This window comes from Anser cygnoides, chromosome 1, assembly GCF_040182565.1.
Source record: "Anser cygnoides isolate HZ-2024a breed goose chromosome 1, Taihu_goose_T2T_genome, whole genome shotgun sequence".
NCBI lineage: Eukaryota > Metazoa > Chordata > Aves > Anseriformes > Anatidae > Anser > Anser cygnoides.
The window spans coordinates 95,974,752-95,995,745 of record NC_089873.1 but is presented as its reverse complement, the minus strand read 5'-3'; the positions used below and the strand labels follow the sequence as shown (position 1 = coordinate 95,995,745).

The following is a 20,994-nucleotide window of genomic DNA, read 5'->3' as shown; positions in this document are numbered from 1 at the left end:
TTGAAATTTAAAGAGTTAATACATTTTTTCCAATGTCTGTTCTAACACAAAGGGTCGATTTACTCTGTGTACTTTTATTCTAGAGATTTTAAGCAAGTGGTTGACAAGCTTCCTAGGAGAGTACGAGCATCCTCTGTTAAAGTCCTGTCTCCTTAAAGAAAGGCTGGAACTTGGGAGATGCAGGTCCAGCTCCCTGACTTGCCCAGGTTTTCAGAGTATCCTTGGATAAACCACTTAATATCCTTGTCATCCAGTTTCCCATGAGTCATATGGATGCAGTAACAACCTCTTTCCTCACAAGGCAGTTGGTGAAGGTATTTATAACAGTAAAGCAGTGAAGTGATGACGGTGCTAAAGGACTGGGAATGACTAGTGAAAGAGGAGCAGGGGAATGCTCCATGTCTCATCCTAAAATGACAGAAGCGAGGCAGAGCCCAAATGACACATGACGTGTGCCTATGATTAATGTGTCTGTGCCAAACACACTAAAAACTAAACTAAAGGCCCCACGAATGCTTGGCATTTTCTCATTTTCTCATTCATTGTTATCTAGCTCTCTCTTACCCTCTTTAGTGTTTCTATGTCATTGTCTGAAAACTCAGAACACATAAACATTACCTCTTCATCCAAAACGAAAGTAAACAGACCCTTTCCTTTCACCAGCTGGAGCTTGTGGCAGCAGCAAAAGTAGTTTTTAACTCTGAGTTGTCCCTGGTGAAGGATTTTCCTGAAAGTGCTCCAAGACGAATGGATAGTGTTTTACTCCTCTTACTTCTTTTCTCTTCTGTGTTTGTAAAGATCTCTACTGGAAAGACATTACTACTGTTATTATTAGTGAAGTATTTCTAGCAGTGTGCCAAGCATGTTAAGCATCTTTCAGACATAAATATTCATTCAGCAAGGTCCATTCTTACATTTCCAACTGAGCCAATGGCAGAGCAACCCCTCCTTCGAGGACCTCACTGCCAATGAGCACATATACTCTCAGCAGGAGCAAGGAGTTGTAATAGTAAGATGAGGCTGACCACCTAGCCATGGAACCCCTCAGCTTAAGGGACACTAAAAAGAAAAGCAGGGTTGCAACCCTCCTTCATAGCTTGAGCTCCAGACAGCCTTTCAGCATTAACAGTGGTAATGCAGAATATAATTACAATCAATTGGTGCTGGAAAAAGCTGCACTCTGCAGATGATGATTAGCAAAGCTAACATGTTCCATTATAGAGCTGAAGGGATTGTGTTCAGCGTCATTACCTTTGGGGCCCTCTGCGGTCTCCGCCTAACCCAGGTCTTTGCACTCCTTTCTCTTCTGCGTGCCCTTAAACTCTTCCTGGTGCTTATGACGGTCCTTTATTTTTGCCTGTTACACAAATGCTTCCAGACAGACTGCTAATCTGATGGGTCTTGAACTTCAGTCCTCGATCCAATCTTGTTTCATGGGAACAGCATGTTCCCTCCTCAAGGAGAAAGAAGAGGCACTGGTGTCCTTCTTACTTTGTCAAACAAAATAGCTGTTGCAAACCTTCAAAACTTGAGATTGTCAACTGTGTTTCTTCAAACTGGAGTGGGCAATGCAAGCAGCTACTTTACCAAGCAGATGGTAAGTGCTGCACAAGAGCTAGGCATTATTTCAGTAATCTATTCCTAGGTGAAAATCCTAAAACACCAGTGAAAAATAAAAAGCAAGGAAATGCCAAATTCCAATGCCAAAGAGCACTGAAGTACTGTTTCAGAATTTCAGATCAACTCCTAGATCCAGTGTTAATATTTGGGAACATCCTTGCTGTCGGAAATACATGTCTGCCCTGAACCTCAGTGCAACAAAGCCTCTATTTTCACATGTGGTAGTCCTCCATTTAAAAGAAAAAAGCCTGGAAATTAAAGTTTTCAAAATGTTGAACATTCACCAGAGTTGAACTGTATGAGCTGATGCCTCCTGACCATACATTACTTTAATCAGGATCCGTCAACCCTATGAACCATGACTGGCACAGCTATAAGCTAAACTGATTAAATCAGTCTAAGCCTTTAGAGCAGTTTAAGATAACTAAGCCACTTAAACTCATTAGTACTAAGAGTTAAGCAACATCAACAGCATGTCAGGGATCTTGTTTTAAAGCCACTCTAGCACTGCAGGTTTCTCTAACATGAACACTTCCAACTTCATTAACTCATTGCAAATTTCTCTAAGTTGAATGCAGCTGTGATCTGCCTTGATGATCACAGAATATCAAAGAATATCCAAGTTGGAAGGGACCTACAATCATCGAGTCCAACTCCTGATGATCAGTCCTGATGCAATCCACAACACAAGTGTGAAGTTGCTGGGCTTATCCATCTCTTAATGGATATATAACAAGAGTAAATTTGACCAGAGAATACGGAAAACTGTCTTGCTGGTTTTGTTAATATACTTAAAAGAGGTTAGATTTATATTATTTCTTGACATCATTTTTTATATATTTTCATGTGTGTGGATATATCATATTTTTAATGTAAGCGTGTGGGGGAGAGAATTAAAGAGCACGTACAATGGTGAGATGAAATGGCTTGAGATTGATAGGACTGCATTACTCATGAGTGGCAAAGGCTCAGTCAGATACATAGATCATTCCTAGAACTCAGTGTTCTGCATTTTAGAGGAAAAACTCATAAATATTTTTAAATAAATGAAGTCATGTTCAAGAGTCTTATTCTAGTATGTCAGTAACTCCGCCTTCCCTTACAGAAGTTAACTGAGCAGCACACGCAAAGTTACCTTTGCTGTTTGGAGAGGAGAGGCAGGTGTCAGGGCAGAAGGAGGGAAGGAAAAACCGGAACGGGTGCCACATATCCTGGGGACCTGCCCTCATGCACTGGGTCCTCCAGCAGCTGCCAAGGAAGGAAACATGGTCCCTGCTGTAGCAGAAACGGCTCCAACAGCAGGTAAAGGCTTTCATTGGCCAAGCAGGCACTTGAAAATCATCACTTTGCTACCCCAGCAGCCTGCTGCCCAAGGCAAAGGCCTGTGTTGCTTATGCTTGCATTAAACTTGTCTCTTTAGCTGCTCTGGACTTGTGTTTATATCATATCTTCTTCTACAGATCCTCTCAGAAGAGGAAAAATGTAAATATGCACCTCAAAAAAAATAAAAATTGACTTTTCTTTCTGACACCTAGTTATCATGATGAATGGTCTGACACCTTGCCATAACCCTTGCTTTTAGCCACAGAGGTGTTCTTCATTCACAACGTACAAATGCTTTCATTAACATAAGCCAGAAGCAGAAGAGACAAGAAAAAGAAGCCCAATACAAAGAAAATGGCAATACTCTGAAGCTCTCTGGGAAGAGTCAGAAATCCCAGAGGAGAGAGTTTAATGAGCAGAGTCCAGAGGTGGATGTAGCTCTCAAGCCTGTCACCTTGACATCATCATTTCTCAAGTATTTCTCTGTATTCTCCATACCATTCTCATGCCATAAAGGAGAACTGAATACTGCTGCAAGGACAATTTTGAGTTCTGAATGGCTGCAGCATTCATGGTATTGTGTGAATTAAATTCAATACAGCTTCCAAAGTATTAAAAGAAATAAGGAAAACAAAGTGAGAGTGGGGACATTAGAATTTAACCACAGTCCTCACAAGGTTTATACATTGCTAGAACATCAGCTCTTCATCAGCCTTTCACTATTTGAGATAAAAGAGAAACTACTCATGGTGGAAAACTCATCTCTGTAGATTTACCCCAGGAAGAACCCCAGAGCACCTAGTTTCCCAGGGTATTTCAAAACTGTGTGCTGAACACAAATGGAATAGTTCAGTTGGAAGGGACCTTCAGAGACCCCCTAGTCCAACTGCCTGACCACTTCAGGGCTAACCAAAAGTTAAAGCATGTTATTGAGGGCATTATTCAAATGCCTCTTGAACGCTGACAGGCACGGGGTATCCACCACCTCAGAAAGAAGCTTTTGTGTTTGACCACCCTCATCGTGAAGAAATTTTTCCTAACATCCAGTCTGACCCTCCCCTGGTGCAGCTTTGTGCCGGTCCTGTGCATCGGTGACCAGGGGCAGAGCCGGGCACCTCCTCTGCGCTTCCCCTCCTCAGGGAGTTGCACAGGGCCATGGGGTCACCTCTCAGCCTCCTTTTCTCCGGACTGAGCAACCCAGGTGTGCTCAGCCTCTCCTCACAGGACATGCACCCAGCCCTTTCACCAGCTTTGTTGCCCTCTGCACTCACTCAAGCACCTTAACATCCTTTTTATATTGTGAGCCCAGAACTGCACACAAGACTCAAGGTGAGGCCACACCAACATTAAATACAGCAGGAGAATCACCTCTTTTGACCAGCTGGCTATGTTGTGGTTAAGGTACCTGAAAATGTGTTTTTCCCTCTTGGCTGCCATGGCCCACAGCTGGCTCCCGTTGAGCCTGCTGCCACCCAGCACCCCCAGGTCTCCCCGCCTGTACCTGTGTCTGGCATTACTCTGTCCCAGGGGCAGAACCCGCTATTTTCCTTGGTTGAACTTAATTCCCTTGATGATTGCACAATGCTCCAACGACTCTAGATGAAAAACAGACCCAGCCCGTAGGCTCTGGATCTGGAGAGGAAAAGCCTCTGCCGGTGGCTGAAACTCCTGTCTCTGGTGCCTGTGCTCTTTGACTGAGATGAAGCAGGCACTGCCACTGCTGTGACACTTCAGCTTACGCTGACTTCTACGTGAAAGGCTGGCACATTTTTACAGAACATTTTCAGAAATTACAGAACAATTTCCAAACTCAAAGCCCTTTCTAACCAGGCACAGCCTGAGTGCTCCGGTCCTATGTTTTTTTTCACATATTAAGAAATACCGCAGTAATGACAAAAGGTACTTCTGAAAAGAAGAGGAACTTTGTAGTGCCCTCCAACAAGGCCAAGGAGTGAATGCACCAGAGCTTTCCAAATGACAGTACGATTTCTAACATGAGCACATATACACATTTTGCATCATCTTGGTCTCAGAAATCGGTGATATTTAAGTTATTCTATCTTAAATTAAGCAAAAAAGGCCTGAGGAAGACACCTAACATGGAAAATTTCAGCACATTTCAGCACTAAATTCTGAACAACAGAATTCAGCGAAGTTGTAAGCAACTTAGGCAAAAAAAAAAAAAAGAAGAAGAAGAGACTCTAGTAATGGACAGACATGTGCAACCTTAATTGTGGGTGAAGGTAGCTATCACTGCCTAGGATGAGCACATTTGAGAGGCTACCTTCCCATATAAAAGAGGCAGAGCTGAAACAGGGCGTTGTTTGGCACTGCATTTCTGAACAGCTTTAGCAAACACCGAAGACCAAAGACTAGGAGAACCAAGGTAGATAAAAAGTACAGCAAAACAAAGGCCTACAGTAAGTTCAGAGAATATTTATATTTTCTATATATTTTTACAGGCTGTATGACTGTACTTTACAATTCCTGGAGGAGGGCAGGGCTATGTTTCTCGTTTTGGTGCAGAACAGATATATAAAGTGGAGAGATTTAGTTTCTAGGTCACAATGCAAGCTGTCAGATATTCCTCTTTCTGCCTTTCGAAGTGTGATGAGTCTCCAGTTTTGCTGAAGTTCTACTAAACTCCTTTTAACTCTGTGTGCAAGCTCTTCAGCTGGATTAAGTAAATGCAACACTACTCAGGAGAGGTCAGGATCCAGTCCTACTTATCATCCTCTTCACTGGCAGTTTACAAATAAAATCTTATTAAACCACTTGATACAGACAGTCTTTATCGCTTTCCATCCAAGTTGCCATAGCTGCATAATTAAACAGGACTGGAGTGTAAAATGCATTTGAATTAAAAGGTTTGGGCTCTTTGCTACAATTTTTTTCATTAAATGACTCATCTATTGATCAAGTCCTGCAATTACTGTAATATTTTTCATTTCCCTAGCCATGAAAATGTGGCGGATAATTGGTCACCCCAAACACGAGTGCTGCACTCAAAATGTTTAAAATGATATCTCTTCTGTTTGTATGCAGTAGGGTTTGGATTTTTCTTTATTTTTTCCCAGTAGCTACACATATGTGATGGTTCTTTGTATTTCTTATTTCCCCCCTCCCCCCAAAAAAAAGTATACATTCCTCTTCAAGCTTCCCATCCGAACAGAAATCCTGACACGTTATAATGAATTAAGTAATGTTGTACTTTTGCACCAAGAAAATAAATTTTATATTTCTCCTTAGAGCACATCCACCTTTGGGAGTTAGATCCTAACCGAGGCTTTAATTTGCTAGTCTTAATTCTGCAAAACTGTTCAACCTCCCTAGCTAGGTTTACAGCCAAGATATTTCACAGGAGCCACAAATGAAGTTCTATGCTAAGGAGGCAAAATTGTTTACTTTACAGTGGGCTGTGCTCTTGCGAGCACAAGCTGGAAGGGCTGGTTGCTGACCCAACCCTGAAGACTGTGTAGCAAAGCAAAACAAAGTCCACTGTGGATCACAAACAGGGAGATTCAGCAAAGAGCAGCTCTAGGTTTCACTGCCATCAAGACTAACCTCCTGGATACCCGAAGAGGGGCAGAACAAACCCTCTTCCCCCAGTGCCTGCCCAGGGAAGGATTAATTTCTCGTGCAGTGTTTTTCTGTACCTGAGTGTACACAGCTGGTCTGAAAGGCCTTCTACGTAGAGTACAGAAGCAACAGCACAGGAGAGAAGGTGCTGCACCAGGGTTTTGCTTGCGTAGCATGCATGTCCTCAGCAATAAGCAGCAGTGAGCCTAAGAGCACAGCACTGTCAGCTTGAAGTGGCATGGCCTGTGAAGGCCACACGACTCCTGGGGAACTCGTCATCAGTGGTGGGATTACTGATGGAATCTCGGTTTGCCGACTCCTAAATCAAACCTGCACGTGTTGCAATTCAATAGATCACTGCAGCCATGTGTTAGAACTGACACATTCCTAGATCTCTCTAAGGGGGAAAAGTTTTTCAGGGAGATTGTATTTTCCTGACTCTGTGAAGGGCTGTGAAGTATGTGCACTTGGTTTAGTGGCCTCTGAGGATTTCAGCAAGGACACAAACTAACCGGAGGGCACAGCTCACACTGCTATTTCATTCCTCCTGTGCCCTGAGGTTCTTTAGGAAACCTGGGGCACTTCAGATGCCTGTGGTAGACACTCAGAGCCACCACTGAGCCCTGAATATTCATTTGCCCTGGGACTTGTGCATCCCTCGGGTGTGCCTGGAGCTTCACTGGCACTACTGCCATCAGTGAGCGGTGAGGTATCACCACACACGCTTCAGCACACACTCTTGATCTCCGTCCAGCACCATAGCACAACCCCTCTGCATGTCAGAGCATCTAAGATTGCCTCGGGCTCTCTAACCATCCTCGCCAGGACTCTCCTTTCTGTACTGCTGCCCAGTTTGCCCATGGCTTCTGAAAACACACCGCTTTCATTGTTCTAAGCAAGCTTTTGAACTTTGGTATGTTTATTCTAAAAAGACAAAGGAAGATACAGGACCAGTTCCCTGAAGATATCAAAGCCCCAGCCTGTCACAGAGATCAGTAAGAGTCCAGGTGCCTGTACTCCTTCTGGGACTTGGCCATTTGCCTGACAGCACCTACCAGAGCACTCAGTTTTTCACTATTTCCTGCAGCTCACAGTTAAAGCAAACTCCACAGACTTCCTTCCACAAGCGTTCTGCCAGTGTAAGGCCAGCCTTTTTCAGAGCAATCCTACAGCAATGGCAAGAAGAGATTGGGTAGAAAGCCTAGGCCAGGGATTTTCTTCCTTCAATAATTAAGTAATTTTCAATAGCATTCTCAGTGGTGTTATTAAAATGCCATGACTCAGATATAGCTGAGAGAATGTTAAAGACCTGATTTGTTTTTCTGTTAGTAGCACTGATTTGTGTGCTTGGGATTTGCTCTTTGCAGGGTCAGAACAATTAAGTGTCTTTATCTTCACCACTTGCCTCTAGCCAGGTTCACTTTTTGATTATGTTTTGCCCTCCACTGCAGCGAAAGGTTTTAAATTAACACCTAATAAACTGAAATGGTGAAGGAAAGCATAATGGATTTTCTTTCTTTACAGAATCTTAGCTAAATTACAGTAAAGTTTTGACCTTGTACTTAGGGTAGTACTGTAATGAAATGGGTGGACACACGCATGATTTTAGCACACAGCTGTTTTAAATATATTTTGAGCCTCAATGTGACATTGTGGGGTGCTGACTAGCTTGTAAAATACTGGATTACCTGAATCAGCACTCATTGGCAAATTCAGAACCAGAGACCTGATCCTTAAAGACACTGTTTTGCTGATGAGAATGTGTTTTATTTTTTAAACTGACAAAACTTTTCTTGTATCAAAGAATGCATTTTATCTCAGAAGATGTATTAGGTCAGTGATTTGGGCTCATGAGAGACTGAAATAGTAACATGTTTAACTAAAATAATACAAACCTGAAAAAGCTTGGTATGGAGTAAAAAACAACCAGCTGGAACCCAGCCACACCTAGAAAAAAGACCACCCTAGCTCTAAGGGCTTAATTCCTTTTTTTTTTTTTTTTTTTTTCTGTAGGAAAAACTGTCATTCTGCTCTGCCATGCCTGCAGAGAAAAAAGGAGGTGATTCTGGCTGACTTACAGTATTGTTGCTGAACATAGGAGAACATCATTTGAACCTTTTACTACTCAGATGCCAGCAAAGCACTGCAATACCATTAAGCCATATGAATGGTAAGTCAGTAAGACTTCAGGGATTTTTCCTCTTCCTGTACTAGTTTCATGCTGTATCTCTGCCTTCTTAAGATCACGCTGCCCTGTGCTGTAGTGAGCCTGCTGCCCTTCCTAATCTTCTGCAGTCACCTGCCATGACAAACATTCAGCCACTCGTTGTACCACCTCGTGTGTTAATATAGTCAATAGTGGTTAACCTGGCAGTGACATTTCCAGACCAGCTCCCTTTGATGCTGCTGATATCGCTGCCCGACCTGAGCAACAACTGGGCACTGTATACACACACCCAGTGCCAGCCACTTGAGGGTACCCCGCAGCCGAAACTCGCAGACCCTGGTGGAAGTGCTGAAGCACCTGGTGCTGCCTGCACAACTGCCTATGCAGCACAAGGCAGAAGTGGAGCGAGGAGGCATCAGGTGTCTTCCAAAAGCCTGGACCCCTTCACCCTCCTCTTTGCCTCTTTCCCAAACCCACCCACCCAGAACTGAAGGCCTGCTCCCCTCGGTCACTCTCTTGGACACCCCAAGGAGATCTCAGCTGCCCCTGGACTCCTCATGCTGGGTCAGTGCTTGCGCACCCCCCTGCGAGCTCCCCGAGGCAATGCTGGCAACCAAGCAGGACACAAGTCCTTGCCCCTAGCCTGGCATTCAATCTCTTCTGCTCCTTTTGTAAGATCAAAGTAAGAACACGTAAAATTACGGCAAGGGCATCAGCTACAAGACTTTGTCCTGTCACCTGAGTGAATAAGGGCTTCCCTCCCTCTAGCCGCAAATCACAGCTTCATTTGTTGCACGCTGTTAGAGAGTAACTACGATTGATTCCTGCAATTGCTCCATATCAGAGGTGGGTAAGTGAATGTTTACCAAATACTGGTACTTTGGAGTTTGCACAATATTATTAGATAGATCAGCATAATAAACCACTTAGGGATCCTTTGATCTAAAGGCTGTGCATGTATTTCAGACCTGAAATGTCCATGGTACCAGAATATTTGCTTGTAAGCACAATTCCAGAGTGCCATGCACGGAGCATTCTTTCTGGCCTTCCCTTCAGCTTTGCCAGGTCAGGCTTGTTAGAATGCAGCGTAACCTGCCCTTGCCTCGCACATTGCCACACTCTCTTAGTGATGAAAAAGCCCACAAACTTCTTGCTTTAATAAAAGATTAGCTTTTTAGGAAAGCCGCATTCCTAGCAACACCATGTACAGTGCATACCTTCAAGGATTTTTAATGTTTTTGCTTTGAGGTGATCATGCTTGGGGAGGTTCAGGTTGGAAATGAGGAGACATTTCTTCTCAGAAAGAGCAGTCAGGCATTGGAATGGGTTGCCCAGGGAGGTGGTGGCATCACTGTCCCTGGGGGTGTTCAAGGAAAGGTTGGATGTGGTGCTTAGGGACATGGTTTAGTGGGTGACGTTGGTGGTAGGGGGATGGTTGGACCAGATGATCTTGGAGGTCTTTTCCAACCTTAATGATTCTAGGATTCTATGAGTCTATGATTGCCCTGAAAGAGGAACTTCCATATAGTCTATGCTATTATACATCACCAGGCATATTGCCTTTGAACCAGACTGGACCTGCTGTTACCAGAAAAATATAATTGTACTAACTGGATAGTTAGTTCCCAGAATAGTTATTTTATAGTTAAGGACAATACTCAGGCTGTAGCCTTTCAAATCTCTGAATTTATTGTAACTAAACCTCTTGGCAGCATTCAGAAAAAAAATAAAAACTGGAGAATGCTACCTTAATGAGTTCTTACTAGCAATACAAATATTTGGGCTTCTGGACAAAAGACGATTATAGGTTAAATGATATTTGGATAGCATCATGTGGCTGATTAAAAATGGAATAAACTGCTAATGCAGTGAAGAATGCATCTGTTTACGGGCATGAATCAACTTCTAAAACAGGAGGAGAAAAATTTCTGAAAAGTTTTCTCATTTTATGTACTACTGTGTCGAATTGACACGTATCATTTCCATTAGACATTTTTCCCAAGGAAAAAAAGAAAAGGAAAGGAGACAACAGAAGTGAAATATATCTTGCTTTAAACCCACGGATTATTATTAAGTGTTGTTTTTTTTTTTTTCTTTTTGAACTGCAGCTTTAGTCTGAAAAACTGTTATGTAAAAATACTACTAACTCAACAGAACTGCTGCCATGGAAATGGTTCTCCAGCAACTCTTCTGACTTCAGTGAAACACAGTGGGGTTTGTCGCTCCCCCATCCCTTCTGCCCTTGCCTGCATATATTCTGCAGTATGAAGGCAATATACTGGATTTTCCTCCCTCCCAGGGTATCATCACTATTGTGTTTGCCTTTCAGCTTAACCATACCTGTTGAAGCACACCAAAGTCTGTGGGGAAAAGCTCCAAGGAGTCAGGATTTGATTTGCAGAGCCTTTAACAAGGTTTATGTAGAAGACTTGATTTAGATCCACTGGGGATTTTAGATGACTGTAGGACTGTCAACATTTTTTTAAAGACACATTTCATTTCTTTGTAAACTTCAGGGACAGAGGCCTAAGTCTCTGTGCTCCCAAAATGGTATCTTGCACTGTTGGTGCGAGGTGACAGACTGAGAGCTCTGGTGAAGAGGAAGGCTCTGCTTTTCTGCAGGGCCAGGCACAGTGCCGCGAGAAGAAACTCCCCCTGTACTCCTGCTAAAAGGACATCGCACCCTGGTGTGGAGCACCCAGGAGCGTACTTCAGTTCTCTCGTCTGCCATTTCTTTCACAACCCAAGTCATATCTTCGACCTCAGTCTGCACAGATAAGACCAAGCCAGTTTTAAGGCCAACGAAGCTACAGAAAAGGACACAGCTACATGAGGATTCATTGTCAGCACCGGGTGGATGGAATGCTACTGTAGAGTACCTGGTGCTTCATTTAGAAGTGACCTGTGTCTATCTCTATGAGCCAGCATTTTCTCCTTGGGAATAGCCCTACCACCTGCGTGCTGTGGAGCAAATGTCTCCTTTATCTCTCTTTCAGTCTTTCAGTTTCTTATTCATAAATCCAGTACCTAATCTACTAACATTATTGTAAGGAAAAATGCCTCAAACACGTAACGTACCTTAGATAGGAAAAAACCTGACCTGAACTGTGAGCAAGTTCAGTCTGTCCATTACTCTTAGAGCCTTTCGGGTGGTCATTTTATGATATGCTCTTTTCATATCATATGCTGTATGATATTTTCCACCCTTCTGCTCTCCACACTGACATCAGCTCACCTCTGTAGTGGCTTTTTTTTCCCCTTGTATGTGGACAAGTACCTCACATACAAGAGAGTATGTGTTCTGGACAAGTGCCATGGGGGGCAGAGGAAAAGTCCAAAACTCTAGATACCACCCGATGCGTCAGAGGGCATCCATCTCTCTTGATAGTAAAAATAGGCCAGAAATACAGTAAGAATAGACCTCTCTCATGGGATTTTGGTATACAAGCTCCTGTTTGAGGCCAGAGCTGTCTGAAAATTTGGAAGAGAAGGTTAAAAGAAATTTTGGTGTTCAAAGGAGAGGAGATTAAAAAAGGAGGAGATGGAAAAGGAGAAAGAAAAGGAGAAGGAGAAAGGGAGGCAGAGTGAGAGAAGGAGAAAGGAGAAAGAGAAGGAAAGAGAAATGAAAAAGAAAAAAAAAACAGAAAAAGGGGAAAGGAGAAGGAGAGGGAGAAGGAAAAGAAGAAAAAAGACAAAGGAAAAAGAAAAAAAAAGAAGGAAAAAAAAAGACAAAGACAAAGAAAAAGAAAAAATAAGAAAAAGGATTTGGTTTATCTTCTTAGGACTGATTTTTTCGTGCCCGAGAGCTATTAAGACTCCGTGATCAGGACAAACACTTCCTACTGCTCTAGCCATTCTCTTTATTGGCCTGCATCACATACAGTCCCCTGCAGAAATGAAGAGTACAAAGGTGTTGTGAAGTACTATGAAATCAAAATGCCAGGATCTTGTACTCCCTATGTGCTTATTCTGCAGCAAAAGGATTACACTCAGCACATGGAAATGTGACATAAATCTCCTCCAGCCTCAACACAGAAGATTCCTGCTGGCAGATCTGATGCTGCCATTGGCAAGAAGTGTCAGCATCCAGTGAAACTGGTGGGAGTTCAGGGCATGCAAAATAAAAGAAACGCAGGACTGGCCCTGAACATATTCATCTTTTGACAACAGTGGGAATCCCTGAGTTCAGCTGTTCCAGACCAGACTGGAAATGCCAGCCAGAAAACAAAGCATAGAGATGCTACTATTGCCCTTCATTTATTTGGTCTTATCATAGTGTAAACAGACCTGAAACCTGAGAAAGCAAATGCTTAGAACACACCTTATGCTTTGGGGATGTTTACAGATTGCCAGTCCTTTTTGAAAAGAATAAGCAGGAATTAGAAAAATAAAATCTTGACGATATTTCCTGGTTCCTGCTTAAGCATGTGAAGGGAGAAGGAAGACTTAATCAACCTGGATCAATTCCAGATGCAAACTGTCACCTCCATATGGGGCTCTGCTTTTGGTAATGCTTGTGCCTGTGTTTGCGGTGACAGGGCCATGAACAGCAGCAGCAAGCCAAAACAAAAGGTTGTTGACTGCAGATGTTAAAAAACATGGTTTGGCTGCTACTGGGCTAGGGACTGCCCTGAGCAATTCATGTAAGGCACAAGAGGAGGAAGATTCACTAACAGAGTATGGTGGCATGGTACATCACCAGAGCTGGTAACAGAGCTGTATGTTTCCCTACCTTTGGAAAGCTTTTTGATGGAAAAAGAACAGCTTTTACTCAAAATCTATTTGGGGCTGGTCTGCAAAGAGGACTGCTCCTTATTAAAACTTGCTATTCACTCATCAGCATGGTATTTACATCAGGTTCCTATTTCGATATGCTTTCCTCACGCTTGCAGCGCTGTGAATCTGTCTGGACGCGAGGGCAGGAATTTCCAAGCAGGTGGCTGCCAGGGTTCTCCCTTCAACATGCTGCAAGGTCTGTAAGGCCAGGCTGGCATTAGCAACCACGATGTCTAGTATCTTGTCCAAGGCAGCAGGCAATGCCTACTTCTCAAGAGGCAAACTCATACCGCCACAGACAATGCAGTGCTAGCTGTGAAGGAGAAAAATTCCTTTCTCCTAAATAAAATGGCTAGCTGGTGTCCCAGACCTATTGCCATCAAAGCCCATCTTCTGTTCTGCTTTGTGTTTCACATATGCTTCCAGTCATGATGGCTTTCCTTTCCAAATCTCATGGAAACTCTATCTCGTGGGAGTCCTGTCCCATGGGAGCCCGCTCTCTGTCTAAAAGGATTTACCATGCCCTTGCATGCCACACACCACAGGGCACAGCCCAAGGGTCCCTACCAACCTGCAGCCAGAAGCCAGACACATTCATCCAGCCCAGGGAGAAAGCAAGTAAGGGAATGGATACTCTCAGTGTCTTACAATTCAAACGGGACTTGAAATGTTGCAGGACCCTCCAAACAAGTGAATTTTGCCATTCAGGAATATGATGTGGAGCAAATTGGATCTGTGAATAGCACAAAGCTTTGGAGGAGCCAGAAATGTTTCGATGGTTTGTACAGTGGTATAAAGACTATGTAGATATATCACCCTTGAATTTCTTGACAAACCCAGCCATGTAGATCTGCCATGATCTGTTGAAATCAATGATCACCGTCCAAATCCTGTCCCACTGGAACAATGTCATCCATCGATTTTTATAGCATTTCATTACTATCCAGTTATTTTCATTCTGGTTTAACTACATACAAAATTTATGAGGCGGGCCCAAAAAATACCCAATACATGCCAAGTTGGGTTTAAGAACAGCCAAGGAAGAGGGACTGATTTGCATAAATGCCTTCAGGAGAGGGATCCAGCCACTACACTTCAGTTTCTCATTCATGATTAGAAACAACAGTGTGTGTGCTGCTCATTTCTGGCCCTTGCAAATGGCTAATACTAAGAGGATGAAAGACCAAAAGGCACGTCCTGAGACTTGGGAGCCCCTTCGGCTCACAGATTTTCCACTTTTCCTGGGGCTCCTGTAATGTACCTACCAGCTGGTGCAGCTGACTCTGACTGCCCTCTAGTGCAGGGATCAAATTTGCTGAAGAATTTAAAAGACAGGGATAGCTACAAATGGAACAGACACCTACAGCTGAATGGAGAGGCAACTCTTACTCAAGCATGGGAGGACTGTGGTTGGAAAGGATCGTCCCAAGTCAAATTCCAGGTGTTACACTGGCCATGAATATAAGGCCACCGATATGCTTTAACAGTGCACAGCAACTAGTTATTCTGCTGCCCCAAACAGATATTCTTATGAAAATCACATGTAAATCAGTGAAGTATCACAGAAACAGAAGCGTCATATCACATCTCTACATTTTAGGAGTATCAGAAATGGCTTCTGGGTGTGATCTGGTTAGGAGAACACTTGGCTAGTTTAGTCTCTGTCTCACATGTCAGGGTTGACTACTGAACCGATTCATGAACTTTCTCATCTTACAGGAGGTTTCAGAACTTCTTTTCCTTAAAAGAAGATACTATAGTTCTGAGCTACTGAAATCCCTGAAAGCATTAAGAAACAATTTTAAATAATCTTGATTCTTCTCATAGCTTCAGGCTTTAGAGACATTATTAAAGCAGAAAACAGAGCAACCTCATAGTTAGAGTCAACAATTACCTGCAATTAGATACAGCAAGATAAAATTACATTACTGGAGAGAAAAGATCTACTTACAGTGGTTCCAAATAGACATCTGAACTATTTATCTTCTTCTGTACAGCTGGTGTATTCCAGGTAGGCTTTTTATTGTGAGATAAGTGAATCTGAATGAGCTGGGTCAGAATGTCCACATTCTTGGGATCCATTTGATAGCTTCCTGTTGAAAAGAGGCATTATAATGAGATTAATAACATGAAAGATTCAGAAGAATGGTAATGGACTACAGAACCCTTTATCTTTGATAGTCTTTTGTGGTGATCAGTTCATGCAAGATTCATCTACTGCATTGTCCTTTCTCTACAAGAGGCCAGTCTCTGAGCAAAATACAAGAAATGGTGTAAATTTGTCCTGTCATCCATAGAAGGTAGAACTTATTTCAAAAGCATGGTGCTAATGAAACACCATTAGGCAGTCAGTGGTGTTAAGCGCCTTAGCTCTGTGGCTGTATTTAACTCACATGAGATGTATTAATACTCCTTACCTGCCTTTAGCTCTCCAGTATGTAGTAATAAACATGCATATCAACACAGATCTGTCAGCCTACTGCCCATTCACTATCCTCTTGAAGCTTCTTCTTCTTTGGACATTTATATAGCCTAAATAAGTGAATTATCTACAAAAATTACTATCTTATACCCATCTCTCTTACCAGCTCTTCTAATACACGCAAATGGAACCTACCATGCTTTTGCCTATAAACCAGCCCAAGGTAATGTGGCCAAAACCTATTATAATTTCAACAGGCATTTAGAAGTCTGTGCAGAGCAAGTTAACATTCTTATCCAGCTCTTGGTGGAAAGCTATCTGTAAAATCCACATCAATGCAACCTGTAGGTATGAATTCAAGGACAGAAGCCGTGACACAGAGACTGCCTTATGGTCAGAGCTTGAACACATTGGTAGAATCTGTTACCACTGCTGTACCTATTCTGGGACTAACTAGAAGCTTTTACTTTCAAGGGCACTTTCTAACCTAAAATAAATACCCCATAGCAGCTCTTTCTGCTCACCTGAGTAGCTGACTTTTTTTTAGAGTGCTATTTGTGCTAGTCTTGCTGGTGTATCTTCTGTGAAGCTACCACCAACTACAACCAAATGATCAGGCTTCAGCAGCAGACCTGGGAAGTCAAACAGTTTTATGAATGTTTCTGGGTCTCAGCACTACACAGCCAGATTTTCAAGATAACAGCAGCAATATCTGAACACAGATAGTGTGACTTCTCAGTAATAAAGACATGTTGACTCCTCAGTGTTAGTTCCTGCTGGCTGAAAAGGGCTGGGGACACAGAGACAGACACACACAGTGTGGAGGCAAATGTTTACCACTGGGGCAGCAGACTGGGATTCTGACTGACAGCTGACAAATAAAGGGAATTTTTAAGCTGTTCTTTTCTTAAAATGAATCTCCCGCCAAACCCAGAGGTTTGGTTAAACCTTTGCAGAATCAAAGATTTTCAACTAAAGCTGCATTTTTCCAGCTTAATTGGCTTACTTCCTCAATTCCCTTGGGAGAAGAGTATCTGTGTGCAAAGTGATACCTACATGTATCCTTGCTCTTGCTGTCTCCTCCAGAGATATTCTTAGCATATACCTGCTGCTGCCGCCACAGCTCCTGCCATTGAGAAAGAGAAATCATTTCAGACCTATTGGACTTTTCATCTCTATAAATCCATAGTCATATAACAGCATAATAAATGCAGCAGTCATATAATAACTCGATGCATTTGACAATAGCTGGTGAGGAAGGGCAGCTGAAAGGACAGACCACCAAAAATACCACCTCCCTTAGATAAAGGAGAGGTCCTGCTGCAAATGGAGTCAGTAGAGGCCAGCTTGTACATCCATGAGAACAGTCTCAAGTGTAACTCTGACCACAGCTGTACAAGTTTCTCTTAAACCTTCCTCCAACATTGTGTTTCAACACTGTCCTTCAGCGACACTTTCTATGAGGTATGCATAAATTTCATACCAAAATATGGCTCTATCTAACTTCAAATCAGAGTCATGGGAAAGATTCTCATTGTTTTCAGCAAAGTTAGCTCAAGTTCTCCATCTAACATAACTACTGCTGAAAGCTATGGGTGTCCTTGAATAGCACAGCTATCCAACACCGATTGCACATGAACAGCATATCGTACTAATCACAGTATGGAGCCCTAACTTCACTGTTATTAAACCATCCAGAGCTATTAACTAGGAACACAGAGATAAGCACAACACATGGTACTTTCACAAAGGTCTAAGGGAGCTTCATGAGGTAGTGGGTACCGTCCTCACTCCTCTGTGCCCCATTGAAAACTCCAGCCCATGGATGCTGGTCTGGTCTGGTTTACACTCAGGACCCGGCATTGCTCTTCCAAAGTCAGTGTAGCACTATTACTGTGCAAGCACAGGAATGAGTAGTATCTGCTGTTGCACTCACATGCTTTTATTCAGCAGAAAAAAAAAAAAACCAACAAAACAACAACAACAACAACAACAAAAAACAGAAAAGCTTGAAGCAGCTTACACTTCAGTGAAAAGGGAGCAGAAATTACTGTAGGGTCAGAATATGCATACAGACTGGTACTCCTGGTGGCAACTGAGCCCCTTCCCCAGCTATCCTGCAATGACATCTGCATGTGCCTAGAGATAAGAGATATAAGTAAAGGGAGGCTCGAGGAAATACTCTACTACTATTACTATTTCAGGACAACAAAAGTAAATATAACAAGACACAGTCATTTCTCAATTACATTTACTGTTTTATTGCATTGTGTATAATAAATGCTTCCACCTCCATCCTCCCATTAATGTAACATAATATTGGTTAAGATTGAGATCTAGTAAATCAGACAATCTTTGATTCAGTTTTCCACAGCAATATTAACCCTGCCCAACATGGCTGGACAGGCAGCAAGATATGACAGACTATAAATTTGGTAAATGATTTAACACAGTATTTTTATTTTGCCTTTCTGTTTAGAAGTATGCTCACATTTATTCCAACACATAAACAGAACTCAAAGGTGAATTCCCTAATATAACTATGTAAAAACAAATAACTGATATCACTGATTAACTGGCAATTATTCCTTACGGGACAAGTTCCATGTAAATAGTATCCCATCAACCAATACCTTCTATCAAGTGTATCTCTATTCAGGAATTTAGTATGTAATTGCATTCCCACAATGGTGGGCTCTAGCACTTCTTATTCCCCCGTGTTATAATCACTTAAGTCATCAATGGGATTTTTAACACAGAACACTGTGACTTTAAAGATGTCTCGGTCACATTGTAGTCATGGCACAAGCACGCTGCAATGTTCAACAGCACAATCACAAACTTTCCCAACTCCTCTGCTGGGCAAGTAACTATGCTACCAAAACTCCGTGCTACATTATTGCCCTGAAACTGTCCTGGAGTTCCACCTCCTCCAATATCTTGTAACTAAAAATGGAGCGACCAGCTCACCCCCAAGAGGTCACTAATTAAAATAGGTATTTTTAGATTCTAGGTATACTCAGATACACTGCAAGTGATACTATAAATATTTTGTGGCTTTATTTTCTGATATATTTAGTCCCTAGCAAAAGGACAGAAAATTTGCCTTCACTGTAATGACAGTCCATGTTATGAAAGTATATAGTGGGTATAAAACAGAGGAAAGAATAATCAGAAGTCATTCAATGACTTAAGTAGTTAGCCTTTCAGCTACATTAGTGGGTAATGCCAGAAAAAAATGGCAATTGCAAGGCAGCAACCAAGCAGCTGAATTTACTGTATCATCAGCTCCAACTAGATTTTAAAGATAAGTTTATTTTACCACTTGTCGCCTTCCCTCTATATCTTCCCAATGAAGAAAGCATTCTTTGCTATCTCAGCTAAGGCTAGATGAGGCTTCAGGGAAGAAGAGACAAAGGCAGCTACAATTTCATCAGGTTCCTAAAAGCTCAAAGTGAGAAACATATCCTTAAGTCTAATGCTTTGTGTTTTCCTACAGCAGACTGGAGAGGGGCAGAGACATCTGGAGGAATCTTCTGTCCCCTTGTGGGTCTGGGCAACACTTTCACACCACTTCTTCACCATGTCCTGATGCTGTATTCAGTGTGCAAGGCACAGAAGGCACATCTGACTCACTCTCTGGCTTGAGCAGGAACCTGAAAGGACTGAGGCTACAGAAGGTGCTAAAATCACACACTATTTCATGATTTCCAAGACACATAGTTTGTAAGACTCTTGATTATTTACTAAGCCATAAAATGCAACCCAACACATATAAACACCTGAACACACATGATCATACCTGCCTCCTTTAGTGGTCTAACTAGACAGGAAAATGCTTACTGTGAAGAGGAAAGACAAAGAACCTAAAAGATAGCTGATAAGTTGTTCAAAGGTTTCAGAAGTCCATCAAACTTCATCTCACAGTTATTGCTGACAGAATTGTAAATTACAAATATAATATACATGTTTTCAGCTTCTTTTTCAAATTAAAAGTTATGTCATGAGAATTTAGGTAGCATTTGCTTTATACCTGTAATCGAAAGTCTTCTGGTCAATATATGACACATGAAAAAAAATGGTTTGTTCCAACACAATGCTCTGCCTGCTTACATTATTGGCTTACACAGCTGTATGGTACCTAGACATTTAACTGATGCTGATAAACATCAAGTTACCCTTTCATAAGACTTCCCAAAGGGAAAGGCTGCAGCTGTTAAATGTGTTTTGTTACAGATGAGGAATGGAGAGACATCCATGGCAGCTAAGAACTGACTGCAGGTCTCTGAATGCTGGACTAACACATTATCGTATCTTCCTTCCCTTTTCATCCCTAATTCAGATTGTTAAGCATCCACTGTAACACAGAGTAGCCCAAGAAATATGTTAAGATTTTGATCTGTGTAGTTCTGCTGTTCTACTCTCCTAAATTACTCAAAAATCAGAGTAAGCTTGAGTAAGAAGATGCCACGGGAAAGGCATTTTAAGAGCATCATCACTGACATTGGAACTCATTTTCTACAATGGATCCTGGATTTATGCATTGCAAACAATATGTTCTAAATTCATTGCTCTAGGAGGACTGACCTGCTCTCCAAAGAGTGAAGATACAGTAAAGAGAAATAAGAAGGTAAGTTGAAATTCACATGCATCAATTAGGAAGCCCTTCACAGTCATTCTAAGCTACAGAAAATGTATTTTGCTTCACTGTAGTTTTGTAGATGGGGTAGGGGCTTTTATTGGGATTACTGCATAAATATTTCACATGATGAGCTGCTTGTTTTGTGGACTTCCATTTTCCTAGTGCAAGCAAGAGAGGTGCTGTTAGCCTTAACAATTATAGCAGCTGTCCATCATTCAGAAAGCTGTAAGCACTTGACAGGAGCAGGTCTTGTCTTGTTCTTATTACAAAGAAGAAACTGAAGCACAGATGTTACAAACACAGCACACCTGTGGGAGAATTCAGTTATATTCCTTTTCCTGCATGCAGGTTACTAAGCTACAGAGACACTTGTTATTCAATATAAAGCTAGAATAATGTACAATCATTGGCTTCTGCACTCCTGTTAATACATAACATCCTTTTAAGTTATACAGGCTAGTGGAG

General features: G+C 42.1%; 1 long non-coding RNA gene across 1 annotated transcript in view; it reads right to left on the bottom strand.

Moving 5' to 3' along the window:
* LOC136789688 (uncharacterized) overlaps positions 1 to 20,994 on the bottom strand; it is a 291,948-nt gene that overhangs the window by 50,394 nt on the left and 220,560 nt on the right. Inside the window, exons 13-15 of the long non-coding RNA XR_010828602.1 lie at positions 17,911 to 18,026; positions 16,944 to 17,013; positions 15,417 to 15,558 (exon numbers count right to left, since the gene is read on the bottom strand). This is a non-coding gene — a long non-coding RNA (uncharacterized lncRNA). The remainder of the gene's footprint in view (positions 1 to 15,416; positions 15,559 to 16,943; positions 17,014 to 17,910; positions 18,027 to 20,994) is intronic.